Genomic DNA, 13,681 nt, shown 5'->3' with positions numbered 1-13,681 from the left:
CATCACATAATCTAAATCGTGTGTGAATTCATATTGTGTGTACCTTCTTGTTAGTTTTGTGAGTTTTGTATTCATGGTAATGGCTAAGAGAATGGTATGTAGTTTTAAGAAAAATATGCCTTTATATAATATTTTAATTTAAAAAGGTTTCTGCATGTGATTATGTATACACGTGGAGCGTGTTTATTTTTTTTCTGTATTATTTATTATAGGGTCACAAGCATATACAGAGCACATATGGAGGTTGGATGTCAACTTACAGAAGTCTGTTCCTTCTTTCCACCAAGCAGTCTTAGAAATCCAAAAATCGTCAAATTTGTCAACAAGCACTTTCCTACTTAACCAACCCACTGACACATATGCATGTTATTGCATTTATTCATGGAGGCCCATGCACATGTATGGGTGTGTATAGATGCCACAGGCCAGTGTTGGTTGCCTTTATCTCTCTCCACCTTCTTTTGAGACAATTTCTCACTAAACCTGGTGTTCAGTGATTCAGCTAGAATGGCCGGCAAGTCCCAATGCTCATGATGTGTCCTTCTCAGGGCTGTGATTACAGGTACGTACCACAGTGTCGGACTTTTTATATAGTTGCTGATGATCCAAACTAGATACTCTTGCTTGAGAAACCACTGAGCTTTTTCCTCAGCCCTAGTTAGATTTCTTTATGGATTACAATTAAATAATGCACAAGTATCTTTGGATCATTATGTAGATTTCAAGTTTCAATGTCAGAATTCAAAGTTCATGAGAATTCATCATTTCTGCTTTGTGTTTGATCCAACTGTATAGTGTGTATCATTCCTGTATTTTCTAGTTGATATTGCAGATATGTTTCCAAAGTCCTCTTTCATGATAATCACTATTTTTTTTCCTTTTTGTGATTTTATAACTAAGTTTGCGTGAAATTCTATTTATGTTTTTAGAATCGTAGAAACTAGTTTTAATTTTATTCCCTCCACTCTCTCCCTTCCTGCTATGAGAATCTTGAGCTCAGGAACTAGTAAAATCCTCCCAGAGAAATGACACATCAGATTTGAGGCTCACTTCTCTGAGGTTGCTTGATCTGCTGACACTCAATCTCTCAAGCCTTGGTGTTCTGAACAACCCAGATCTGCTACTGTGACTTTTGCCTGAGCAGGAGATGATGGCTAGGAGCGCTTAGTGAAGGATTTCAGCTTGGCCTTAATCTCAGCTCACAAGATCTTCACAGGATCCCAAGGGAAAACATTAAAGACTACCTCAATGAGCTGCTTTTCTTTTGCTCTTCCACTGGAAGATTGCCCCAGACAGCTTTCCTTGTCCTCCCCGCACTCTCTGAACTTCAAACAGTTTCTCCCCCCTGGTTTAAAATTGCTTCTAGCAGGAGATATATTTTCACTTAAGAAATTCAGAAAAATTTCAAGATAGAAATTAGAAAATATATTTTAAATTTCATAGTATTGAGTATAAAACATATAAACTACATGATATCTGTATGTGAAAATGTAAGTCAAATTTACTGCTGGGAGGTGCATGTGGCATCCAATCCCCTCCTCCCGAGGTCCTTGAGATCCTTGCCTGAGGAAAAATTCTCCAAACCCCAGGTTTGAAGATATTAACGAGTTTATTGGACTTGCTAACTGAGCTTGCGATGCCGGTTTACTTACAGACAAGCGGGCAACCCCCCCCCCCGCCCCCGCCCATTCAGGCTGTGTTAGAAAGGCCACAAACAGAAATAAATCCTGTCGTTCTGGACAGCCTTACAAAATGGTGAGAGAACAGCCTTGCCATTTTCCCAACTTTTACACCCTTTGCCCTGTCCCTGCAAGCAGCTATGGTCAACTGATTGGCTACAAGAGGGAAGGGGAGTGGCTTCTTTGCAGAGCATGAGAAGGAGGCAGGTCCATGTCTTGTCATCACAGGGTCAGAAGAACATCCAGGTCACAGAAACAAAAAGAAAACAGAAAAATATCATCCCAATGATGACTTCAAATGAAAACTAGTTTTGTGTATTCATTCCGTGAAGCAAAGTAAAAGGAAAGCTTTTAAAAATACATACTTACAAATGATTTCTTATGACTATTACATATAAATATAATATTCATGAAAAATTTGAAAAATATATAAATATGATAGATTATAATAAACGGAGTATTTGAAGCATATTTAAAGTTCCTCTATACCGTAGGCAGTTATTAACTAGGAAACATGTTTCCAATTCTCACTTACTAAAATATATTAAACAATTTCAGTACTATTTTGTAACTTCTAATTTCTTCAGACTATACATTGCTTCAAATGCATCAAAATGTCATTTTCAATGAAAAATATATAGTAGAAGCATTACACATGCACAGACACATACAGTAGGGCTTTTTGCAAACACAAACACAGACACATAGGCATATGCAACTGAAAGTCTCAAATTAAAAACAATTTAATAGCTAATATTTTCCTTGTTAATATTTCATTTTGTATAACAGAATCACATAAAATAAATTGGCCATTTTTACATATTTATGGTTTTAAGAATTTTTCTGCTAATACTAAATATTCATATTTAATATAGAGAAACATATACATATTAAAATAAGAATTAATGAAGAATTGCATCATGTAGTCTTTAATCTGAATCATCTACTATGGAAATATATGTATATTATATTGCATATTATATATATATATATATAGGATAAGAATTCCACAGCCATCAAAAGTATAAATCTAGCCTGCTACTGTTGTTTCTACTGTAGGGAATAAGCTCTTTCTGGAGAGAAGACTGATTCCAGTACTGAGGAGGAAATGGAAATGAGCTTAAAATAACTTCTGCCATAAGAAAACAGTGTTCAGAAACAGGATTTAATTTTTTCACAGATCAACTTCATGAAAATGATTGTTCCTGTTAATGAAACTGAGGCTCAAGTGTCTTCCCTAGAGACTGGTTTAATTCTTACTCTGTTTAAAATTTAACCTACTCATTCAGATCCATTTACTCATCCACTTACTGAAGGCAATTTATTGAGGTTTTTGTATGCTAGACAAGGTATGACACTAAAAATATGGATGGCTAGGATGTTTGGGGAACTAGTCAAAGGAATAGTTAGCTTCTGGGTTCTTTATAATATAACAATGAGGAAAACTAGGTAAGTAGATAACACATTGGCCATATATAGTATTAGGATGCCAAAAAAGTATAGATCAGTATTTGCTTGAACATTACATGATTATATTTCACTGTATTTTTAAAATATTTTATTATTCTTATTTTATGTATATGCATGTATTGCTTGCATGTAGGTAAGTGCACCCATATCATGCAATGCCTATCGAGGTCAGAAGAGGCTGCCGGATCCCCTGGGACTGGAGTTACAGACAGGTGTTAGCTGCCATGTGGGTGCTGGGATTTGAACCCGTATCTTCTGGAAGAACATTCAGTGTTCTTAACCACTGAGCCATCTCTCTAGTCCCCTATTTTGTCATATTTTTAAAACAGGGGAAGATATATACTGTTTGAGAACTTTAGAATGTTTAAATTTAATTTTAATTTTCAGAATTTTGTGCATGGAAATAATGCATTTGCATTATTTCCATCCCTCTCATTCCCCCTCCCACTCCTCCCATGCTTCCAACTCACTCTGAATTTCCTGTCCTATTCTTTATTATTGTTACATGCACATACATACACATAAATACACACACATATGTAAATATAATGCATTGAGGCCATTTACTGGTGCTTTTCTGTACCTGTGCTTAGGGCTGTCTACTTGGGATTAGATAACCTAGGAAGGAAGATAGATTCTGGTATAGGAGGATAACAGCATATCTGTTTTATTAGTGAAAATTCATGTGCTTGATTTGGCTTTAAACAAACCACCACAGAAATGAAACTCCTTAAATATTATAAAGTATATTATTTCAAATTTGTTTAAAATCTTAGAGGCATTAGAATCTTCAATTGGAATTGTCCTGTACTTTTTAAGAACATAACATAAAGATGACATACACAATAATGGAATGCATTAATAAGTCATTAGATTGACAAAGGATTTTAAATTATAATCTCCAACAACTATAAAATGTGGTGGCAATGTTTCCTACTAGAAGTTGAAAAGTAGCATTTATATCCATTTGAAACAAAAGAAAACCTACCAATATTTTAAGAATTAATATATTGCTATCAAATAAATTTAATCATTAATTAAAATGGGGAGGGGTGAGTTTGAGACATTGTCTCCCTTTAGCCTCAGATAGCCTGGAACTCTTCGCTATGTAGACCAGGCTTGCCTCAGTCTCACAAGCTTTACCTTACTTGGTGTCCCTAGTGCTAGAATTAGAGGTGTGTGCAACCATGTCCAGCTAATTAAATGTCTTTAAATAATGTTGATTTGATTTTAGGCTAAATCTGAAAGAATTCTATCCCTCACCAAAACATAATTATAAGAATGATTTATTAATACATAGTATGCAATATAATAAAATATTGATGCTTGTTTAGAAAAAGAGACCTTACTTTATAGTTTAAAAATCTAATGATAATTAGTTGGTTTACAACATAAATACTTTCATAATTTAACTTTTGAGAGGGGTAGACAAGGTATTCCCTGTGTGTTTTATCCTATCTGAATATCCAGACTATGGCTCCTGTCATTTTATACCTGTTACTTCTGCCTTTCTCCTAGTCTTTCATTTATATTAGAAAATCGATACCCCAGAATATGGTTTAGTGAATCCAGTGCAAGCAAATCACATTAAGTTAGCCAGGAGAGTAAACTGAGGAAAATAAACCACTTTTAAAATCACTTTTTGTTTGAATAATAGAAATTACAAAATGACAAATTAGTCATGTTTCTAGAAGAAAGACGGCAAGAGGAATTCATTTTGCAGAGAAAGTAAAATGAAATCAACTTGCATAGGAACAGAGATTTGAATTCCTGCAAGTTTCAGCCAAAAGTAGTTAGACAAAGAAGACCTGTCCTATGCCCCAAATCCTTAAAATGTTCTTCCAGATTCTGCCTAGCCAGTTCTGGGGTCACTTCTGATCTGTAGTTCTGTGAATCACTCCTGAAGTTGTGCTCCACTGAATTTCTGTTTTAGCAACATCAAAATATTTAGCTATGACTTTGAACAAACCATGCAGTCTGGCTAACCAATGATTATAAAACTAGGAAAAATGCGTCAATGCCAGCAGCGGCCGCTCCTCTGTTCTCATGGGTGCCACTCTTTCATTCTCACAGGCGTCAAGGCTGCTCCTCCGCTTGCCCTGGGCTGAGGCCGCTCTTCTGCTCTCCTGGTGCTGAGGCAGCTCTTTTGCTTGCCCTGTGCTGCCTCCTTTAATCGCTGCTTCTGCCAGGTCCCGGACCCCAGGGCTGGTGAGGAGACTGTGTCAGTAATGCAATGATACATTTGTGACAAAAATTTTATTTAAATATGTAACATTATGAAAAAATTCCCCTGGTATAAAACAAGTTAGTTAGCATCATAGAAATGGTCTTACATTTATTTATATAATCAATATAATTGTAAAAGAAGATGAATGAAATGGCAGATAAGATATAAAAGAAGGAGCTCAGTGGTGGAGCGCTTGCTGTCATTCATAAAGAGAGTTCCTATGTCACAATTTACATGAGAAACCAGAACCCTGCCCATGCTTGTAATGCCAGGTTGTCGAACTAAACTCATCAGATGGGAAGACACATCCAGACATGCACATATTTTTCAAAGTCAGTAATGCTAATTAAATATTAAAATGAGTTGATTTTGTAAAACAGATATATTAAGAATTTAACATATGATAGATAAATAATGCATATAAAAATCCTAAGAAATATACAAAAACAAATGATGACATCAAAAGGCATAGTATATACTACTTAGAAAATATAGTTGATTAAATGAAGTGTGTGATATGTAAATTTTCTTTCAATGTTTTCAATAATGCTTCCTTTCCTTTTTAAAAAATAAAATCATTACTTGAATAATTTCCTTACACATTGACTGATTCTCAAACCCTCCATTTTAATTAGTGCTGTATAACCACTCATACGCTATCCTATTAAGAAATCCATTAAGCCTCTATAATGGTTGTTTTAGAGATAATATTAAATTTACTGGAGTTTTAAATAATTAATTCATGTGATGGAATTTTAATGTGCAATTTAAGAAGTTATTAATGTTTGAAAGTAGCAGCCATTACTTTTGTGTTCACTCAGTACAAAGTACCAAGTTTTTGGCTGTATTTAGAAATCAGTTTTCTCATTAGTCTTACTCATGAATTTTCTCAAATAATATTCATGAACGGGGGCTTTTTACTTCAGTTATTCTTTGTTAGATGCAACTATAACTTCCAATTTCATCCATTTCATAGACCTAAAAATGTAAAATTTATTGTAAATAGCCTTGATAAAGAAGATATTGTTGATTTGAAACAAGGAAGAATTGAGCATGAACCTATGCATTTCAATGCAAACCCTGGGAAACCAGTTCCTCTATTATCTATCCATCCCAGATACTCTTTCAGTATCTGCTTCATCATATAAAAATATTTAAAAGGTGGCATATTTTACCTTTGCTCTAGTAATAAATGAAATTTGTTTTAAGTAATCTATGTGAAATTTAAAAAGAAACATTACAGAAGTCACAAATGATTACTGAAACTTGTTCTGAACTGATTTATATGTAAGAAACCAGGATGCCAGGCCTTAGGGTGAGATGAGCCTACAACTTTTAAGTCAAGGCTGCATTTTCTGCTAAAGGGAGGGGCACTGAAAACAGTAACTCTGGTATCCCTATCTTGCAGAACACTGCCAGACTGGCAGGAGATGGTGGCCTGGTCATAATTGCAGGCTCCCTGCTCTGTGGAAAAGCACCTCAGTCAACAACCCTTAGCTCATCTCCTTGTCCTGAACAAATAACTCAACTATCTTTAGCTAAGAGATTAGGCCAGGTTAAAGGTTTACTCCTTAGCTAAAAGCTAAAAGTTCACCATGCTTTTAGCTCTAAGAAAACATTGTGGCAATAAATTACCAGATGGGCATTGATAACCTTGAGTAAAAGTTTAAGAATTCTTCTTGCACCAACTAACAGACTAAATGTTCTATTTCTTTGTACCCTAAATCTTTGCATGTGACTGCCATATCCCACGTGACTGCTAGTTCCTTGGGATGTATAAAAACCATCTGAATTTTAAAATAAAGTGGGTTTTTGAAAAAACACAGGTCCCAGGGGCCAAGATTCTGTTGCAGATCAAGTCTCTCCACCCTGAAGCCAGTAGGTTCCCTGCTGAGCAAAGCAAACCTGAGTCCCAACATTTACAAAGTGCTGTTAATGTATGATGGTTTACTTTATAATTCTACAATTTTAAAAAGCATATATGTTTGGTAAAAGTCATGTATCAAACTTTGTATTTTTTTTCCTGAAGAGCAACAGGAAGTGTAATGTTCTCCCACAATGCTGGGCAATGGTAGCAAGCAGGTCCTAGGCAGATGGGCTATTGTGAGGATAAATAACAGACCAGAAGCATGGTGTTTGTTGTTACATGCAGTTTTGCATTTAATGTTTGCAGTTATGGTATGTTTATCAGGAACTCACTCTATTGCCTAACAACAACAATGCAATTGAAAGAATATAATTTTCTCCATCAAGTATCCTATACATATTTTGTAAAATGAGGAACTAAGAAGAATATTTTAATACTCATAAGCTGCAAGAGCCAACAGACATTTAAAGTTTATAATTTTTTCAATTAAAAGAAAAGTAAAGGGGCTGGAGAGATGGCTCAGCAGTTAAGAACACTGACTGTTCTTGCAGAAGACCCTATTTCCAATCCCAGCACCCACATGGCAGCTAACAACTACTCATAATTCCAGTCCCAGGGGATCTGACAGCCTCTTCTGTCCTCCACAGGCATTGCACGGCACTGGCGCACTTACCTACTTGCAGGCAATACATGCATACACATAAAACAAAAATAATATTTTTTTTAAAGTAAAACTAGGCTGTAGGAATAGGTAAGAACTTATGTAGGTGTTACCTTAATGCAAGAAAATGAGCAGGGAACTTCTGTTTGAGGGCAAGAGTTTTAAAATCTTTTTTTTTTTCTGTACTTAAAAAACGATTTTATTTTTAATTGTGCATATGTATGTCTGGGTGTGCATATGTGCACGTGAGTACAGGTGCTACAGAGGTCAAAGGCATCAGAAGCCCCTGTAGCTGAAATTATAGGCAGTTGTGAGCCACTCAATGTGGGTGCTGGGAACTGAACTCAGGTTCTCTGGAAAAGCAGCAAGCACTCTCAACTGCTGAACCTCTATCCAGTCACCATGCCCACTCGCACTGTATTATAAGAGACTAAAGGCAAGATAATTCCTGCTCTGCTCACTCAGGGGTTTTTGTTGTGGTAACAGGCAGCCTGTCTTTGGCCTAGAACCAAGATCTCTAGATCTAACCTGTTTTAGGTTTTCGCCAGTTCTACACAGGTGCATGCCCACTCCGCCATGCTGGTGAGCCCTGGTTCTTTCAACACTTTACATCATTGGTTCCTCACGTTTAGCTATTATGCTCATGAGCTTTAATCTGAGGACTGTGCTTAGGAATAAACATCCAGAGCACACCTGAAATGAACCTGATCTAGAAGTTACTATCACACAGAAGGAGTATCTCAAGGAATGGAAGCCTAGCAGGGAAGGAAACACAAAGTTCTTAGGATCCATCATCTTCATCTTGGAGCTTCATCAAAGCTCCGAGCCTGGGTGTAGGAGTGGGAGGTAGCAACTGGTTTCACAGAAGGAAAGATCTGAGCACCTGAAATGAACCTGATCTAGAAGTTACTATCACACAGAAGGAGTATCTCAGTGAATGGAAGCCTAGCAGGGTGTAGGAGTGGGAGGTAGCAACTGGTTTCACAGAAGGAAAGATCTGAGGACTGTAAGGTGATTTTTGTGTCAAACTCAGAGATTTGAACAGGAACCCATGAAGGCAGGGCACAAACAGGGACAAAACATGCAACACGACACTGACATTGACAAAGAATGGGACGATCAGATGACGATCGCCAGTTTCAGGTCTGGGTTTTCAGTGGGATTCAATAGGGCCACCTTTTTCCACTGGAAAATGAGGAGGACGATAAAGATGACAGACTGTTCAAAGATCATGATCACTATATAAAGGGCGCATTGCCCAGCCCAGGCCCCACGTTGCAGAGTGTCTCCATATCCACCAAAGTACAGGATACCCACTGCTTCCATTCCAACAAGATGCTGACAGCAAGCACTCCCATGTAGACTCATGCCAATGGTAGGGTCCAGAGGGAAGTTTATGAGGTATAGTGAACAATGGTCCTCTTCAGTCAGATCTGCTAGGTATACATTTGCAAAGTGGATGAACAGCACCCCTATGGCTTGTTTGGAAGTGTCTAAAAGCCATAACCTCCATGGTCGCCTTTCATACTTTGGCTATCAGAAGCATTTGAGCATCAAGGTGCTGAAGGCTATGATGCTGAGCAGCCCCTGCAGGAAGATGCCGAAACTGTTCATGAGCTCGCAGCTCTCAGCTCTCACAGCAGCCAGCCACGGCCACCATGGTGGAGGGCAGTGCTTTGGCAGCCTGCCACTCCTGTTTCCTCCCAGGCCTGCAGGGCGGCCTGGCCGGAGGGTCTGAGGAGTCGTGCCTGGACCAGGAGCCGGAGCCGGAGCTGGAAGCCCTTACATCAGCTGGCAGCCCACTGAGGGCAAGGATTTTAAAATCTTTAAGACAGTAAGAAAGACCACGAAGGTCTTTGCAGAAGCTTTTTAGTTTCCTGTGCGACCATGTGTCAGTTATTGTAACTAATTTTTACTCTATAGGTGTCCTGTTCAGAAAGTCCTTTTCTGTGCCTATAAGCTCCAGTGTACTCCCTACTTTTTCCTCTATCTAATTCTGTGTATCAGGTCTTATGTTTGAGCTCTTTAATCCATTTGGGTTGAGTTTTGTGCATAGTGAAATGTAAGAATCTAGTATCATTCTTCTAGATGCCCTTACTCAGGATGACCAGCATCATTTGTTGAACATGTCTTTTCTCCAGTGTGTATTTTTGGTGCCTTTGTCAAAAGTCAGGTGCTTGTAAATGTAAACTCAAGAAAAAAAAAAAATCCCAGCATAGACATGAGGAAGTGGCTAAGAAGCTCCAAATCTACCTAAGGAAATTGTGGCAACAGATGGCTGCTGGGAAGAGGCAGATTCAGTCTCTTTTAAGCATGGGACTCTTGCTAGGTTACCCAGTTTCCAACGAATGGACACACACAAAGACATTTGTGGACACAAATTAAACTCTACAGGCTAACTCCACAGATAGGGAGGGGTTGTAAATGCCACCTAATTATATTCAATAAAAAATTAATTAATTAAAAATTTGTAATTAAAAATACTGTTACTAACACTGATTCTAACCACTCCATCAGCTATCAAAATACCTGAAAGCAAATCCTGAATCCATCACTCTAGAGTCCAATCTTGGAAGACAAAAGAAAAATGAGGAAGAACCCAATAGTGGGATGCTTTTGGAAGCCCTTGTCAAGAAATTCCCGATGGACTCTCATATAAACCTTTGAAAATTGAAAAACAAAACAAAAAACTATTTTTCTTAAGACAATAAAGTAGTTGATTTTATTTAATGAAACTAATATCTAATGTGTTCCCTGAGAAAAGGAGCAAAAATAAGTATTTTTATTTTACCTGATTTATAGAGCAAAGTTTTATAATGAAGCATATTATATATATATGATATAAATGTATTAATGAAATATAATTATTTTGTAAGCTCAGTGTCCTATATTGTCATTTACAAGATAAATTATGGGAGGAGTAATTAAAAATGACTATAAGATTTGTCTTTTTATCTCAAAATAATAAGCTGCTTAAAAAGAGCATTTACATTTTCTATTATTCATGCTGTTTTATATTTTTCATATTATCTTCATATACTCAGGAGAGAAGATCAGATAAACCAAAGTGGAAAGACATTTTAGAAGATACTTGCACATTCAGGTAAATCAAAGTCTGTGAAATGGCACAGCTAGAAGAGACTTAGAGACATGGGGACAAATGAAAAAAGACACAACAGGAAAATGGCCAATACTTGATGATATTTACTAACACTATAATCAGTGTTAAGCTCTTTTGTTTTTATTTTATGGGATGGTTTTCATGTGGTAAAAAAGCAAATTTTAAACATAATACAGAATTCAGGATACAAACAGTTAAATAATAGAATAAAGGAATTTATAAAGAAGTGAATAAATTGTTTTGGGAGACTAAATTTTCAAAGAATTTCCTACAGAAGCTCTTTTCTTAAGTACAGCATCATTATATAAGATGTATTAAGGACGATTAAATGAATGATGTATGGTGTTGCCACACCTATCAATAAGTTTACAGTATATCATGTATTATAAAGATATAAGTAATAATTGTGATAATAAGATAATTATTATGATAATTTTCATGACAATTCTTCACAAATTATGCAGTTTTGTCTGTCTTCACTGACAATGATGTATGAACTCTCTCTAGATGTCAGTCAGAGCTGAGCTGCCCCTTCTTTGCCTTTCTTTTGATGCCTTAGCTACAAAGACCTTCTGTTGGTTTGTCTACTTATTTATTTTTATTGAATTTTTGTGATTTTCATACAATATAATTTAATGAAATTTAGATTCCCTCCCTCATTCACACCTGCCCTTATTACCCGCAACACAACTTTATATGCTCTATTATGTAATATAAGGCCTATAGAGTCTAATTTAAGCCCTTACATGTACTTCGGTGTGGGTCCATTTGTTGGAAACTGGTCAACCTACCAAGAGTCCCATGCTTAAAAAGACTGTCTCTCCTCCTCCCAGCAGCTGTCTGTTGCCACAATTTCCTTAGGTGGGTTTGAATCATCGTATGCCTTTCCTCATGTCTGTGCTGGCATATTTTTTGCGTTCTTTTTGGCTTGAACTTGCAAGTGACTTATGCATGCTGTCATGGTTGCTGTGAATTCATATGAGTAACTGACCAGTTATTTGGAGACCTCTGTTTACTTGTGATCATCCACCACCTCAGGCTCTTGCAATCATCCCACCTCCTCTTCTGCAATGATCTCTGAACCTTGGAAGGCAGAAGTTTGATATAGGTGTCCTATTCAGAGATAAACAATCTGCAGCCTCTTGCTTTCTGCATGTAATCCAGTTGTGGGTTTCTATTTTAATCACTATCTGATGCATAAGGAACCTTCTCTGGTGAGAGTGGAGAGAAGCATTAATCTATGTGCATAGCGATAAATCAGTAAAAATAGTTTAATATAACTATTTAATAGTAATAGAATAGTGTTAGGCTCTCCCATATGTCCCATGACCTGTCTAGCCTCAGGTTCCTAAGGTTGATATCAATGTTGGTTTAGACTCTACCCTAGGAAGCATACCTTAAATCAAATTAAAGAGTGGTTGGTTCTACCATAATATTTGTGCCACTATTGTGCTGATGGGCATAGCTTGTCAGGTTAGCTTTTAGTGTAGTCCACAAGATTCATAGCTAGTTTGCTGGATAGCTTTAGTGTCAACTTGACACATCTGGGATCCTCAATTGGGGAATTTCCTCTATTGGACTGGCCTGTGGCCATGTCTGAGGGGCATCTTCTTGACGAGCGATGTGGGAGGGCCCAGCCCACTATGGGTGTTGCCACCCCTGTGCAGGTGGGTTTGTGTTGCATAAGAAAGCAGGCTGATGCGAGGCCAGGGGAGCAAGCCAGTAAGCACCCTTCCTCTATGGCTTGTGTTCCAGCTCCTGCTTCCATGTTCCTGCCCTCAGTTCCTACCTTGGGCTCCCTGATGAACTGTGACCTGGGAGTTGTAAGCTGAATAAAAACTTTCCTCCCCAGGTTGGTATTGGTCAGAGTGTTTTGTCACAGCAGTGGAGAAACAGACTAGGACAGAGATTCATACCAGGAGTGGGTTATTGCTGTGACAGACCTGACCTTGATGTTTTTGGGAGGACTGTGGAAGTGTTTGGAACTTTGGGCTGGAAAAACTAGTGCTCAGAGTTTGTTGCTGTAGAGCTTGGAAAAGTTATGCTGAAAGAGTTGTAGACAATGGAGGCCTAGCTTATGAAGCTTCAAAGGGAACTGGAGACTATCAGGGCTGTTCCTGTAATATTTTGAGTTGAGAATATGTGGGTTCTGGTTGGCTGGGGCTGAAGAATCAGCTATGATTAAGAAGAGATCAGAACCTGAAGTAAAACCTTTGCTTTATTGGGATAATTAATGCTGGTTAGCTGGGACTGAAAAATCAGCTGTAAGTAACAAGAGACCAGCATCACTGTGGTGGAGTCTTCTGGGAGGTATTTCCTCAGGATCAGCACACAGAGGGGACCGGCACCTCTATTTCGAGATGGAAGCAGGACTTGGTAATGTGTAAGAGACTCCTGCATGGTTCTGGTGTTGAAAGCGTGAAGGGGTCACAGAGAGCAGCTGAGGCTTGGCACTCTGAGAGACCAGGAAAGGGCATATGTGAAAGTGCAACTTCAGTTGCAGCAAAGACCCCAGGATTGAAGGGGTCATGGAGAGAATCTGAGGCTTTGTACCCCAAAATGCAAGAAGAGGCCATTGGTGAAGGTGTAGCCTCAGTTTCGGTGGAGACCCCAGCTTTTTGGAGATGCCAGGACCATGGGACGATGACCAAGGACA

At 37.8% G+C, this 13,681-nt stretch overlaps 1 pseudogene; it reads right to left on the bottom strand.

Annotated features, from left to right (window-relative positions):
- Positions 1-8,763: 8,763 nt before the first annotated feature.
- On the bottom strand, positions 8,764-9,518 carry LOC103746829 (annotated as a pseudogene).
- Positions 9,519-13,681: the final 4,163 nt, after the last annotated feature.

This window comes from Nannospalax galili, unplaced genomic scaffold, assembly GCF_000622305.1.
Source record: "Nannospalax galili isolate Female #2095 unplaced genomic scaffold, S.galili_v1.0 scaffold140, whole genome shotgun sequence".
NCBI classification, from domain to species: Eukaryota; Metazoa; Chordata; class Mammalia; order Rodentia; family Spalacidae; genus Nannospalax; species Nannospalax galili.
This window is presented reverse-complemented; position numbering and strand designations above follow the sequence as displayed.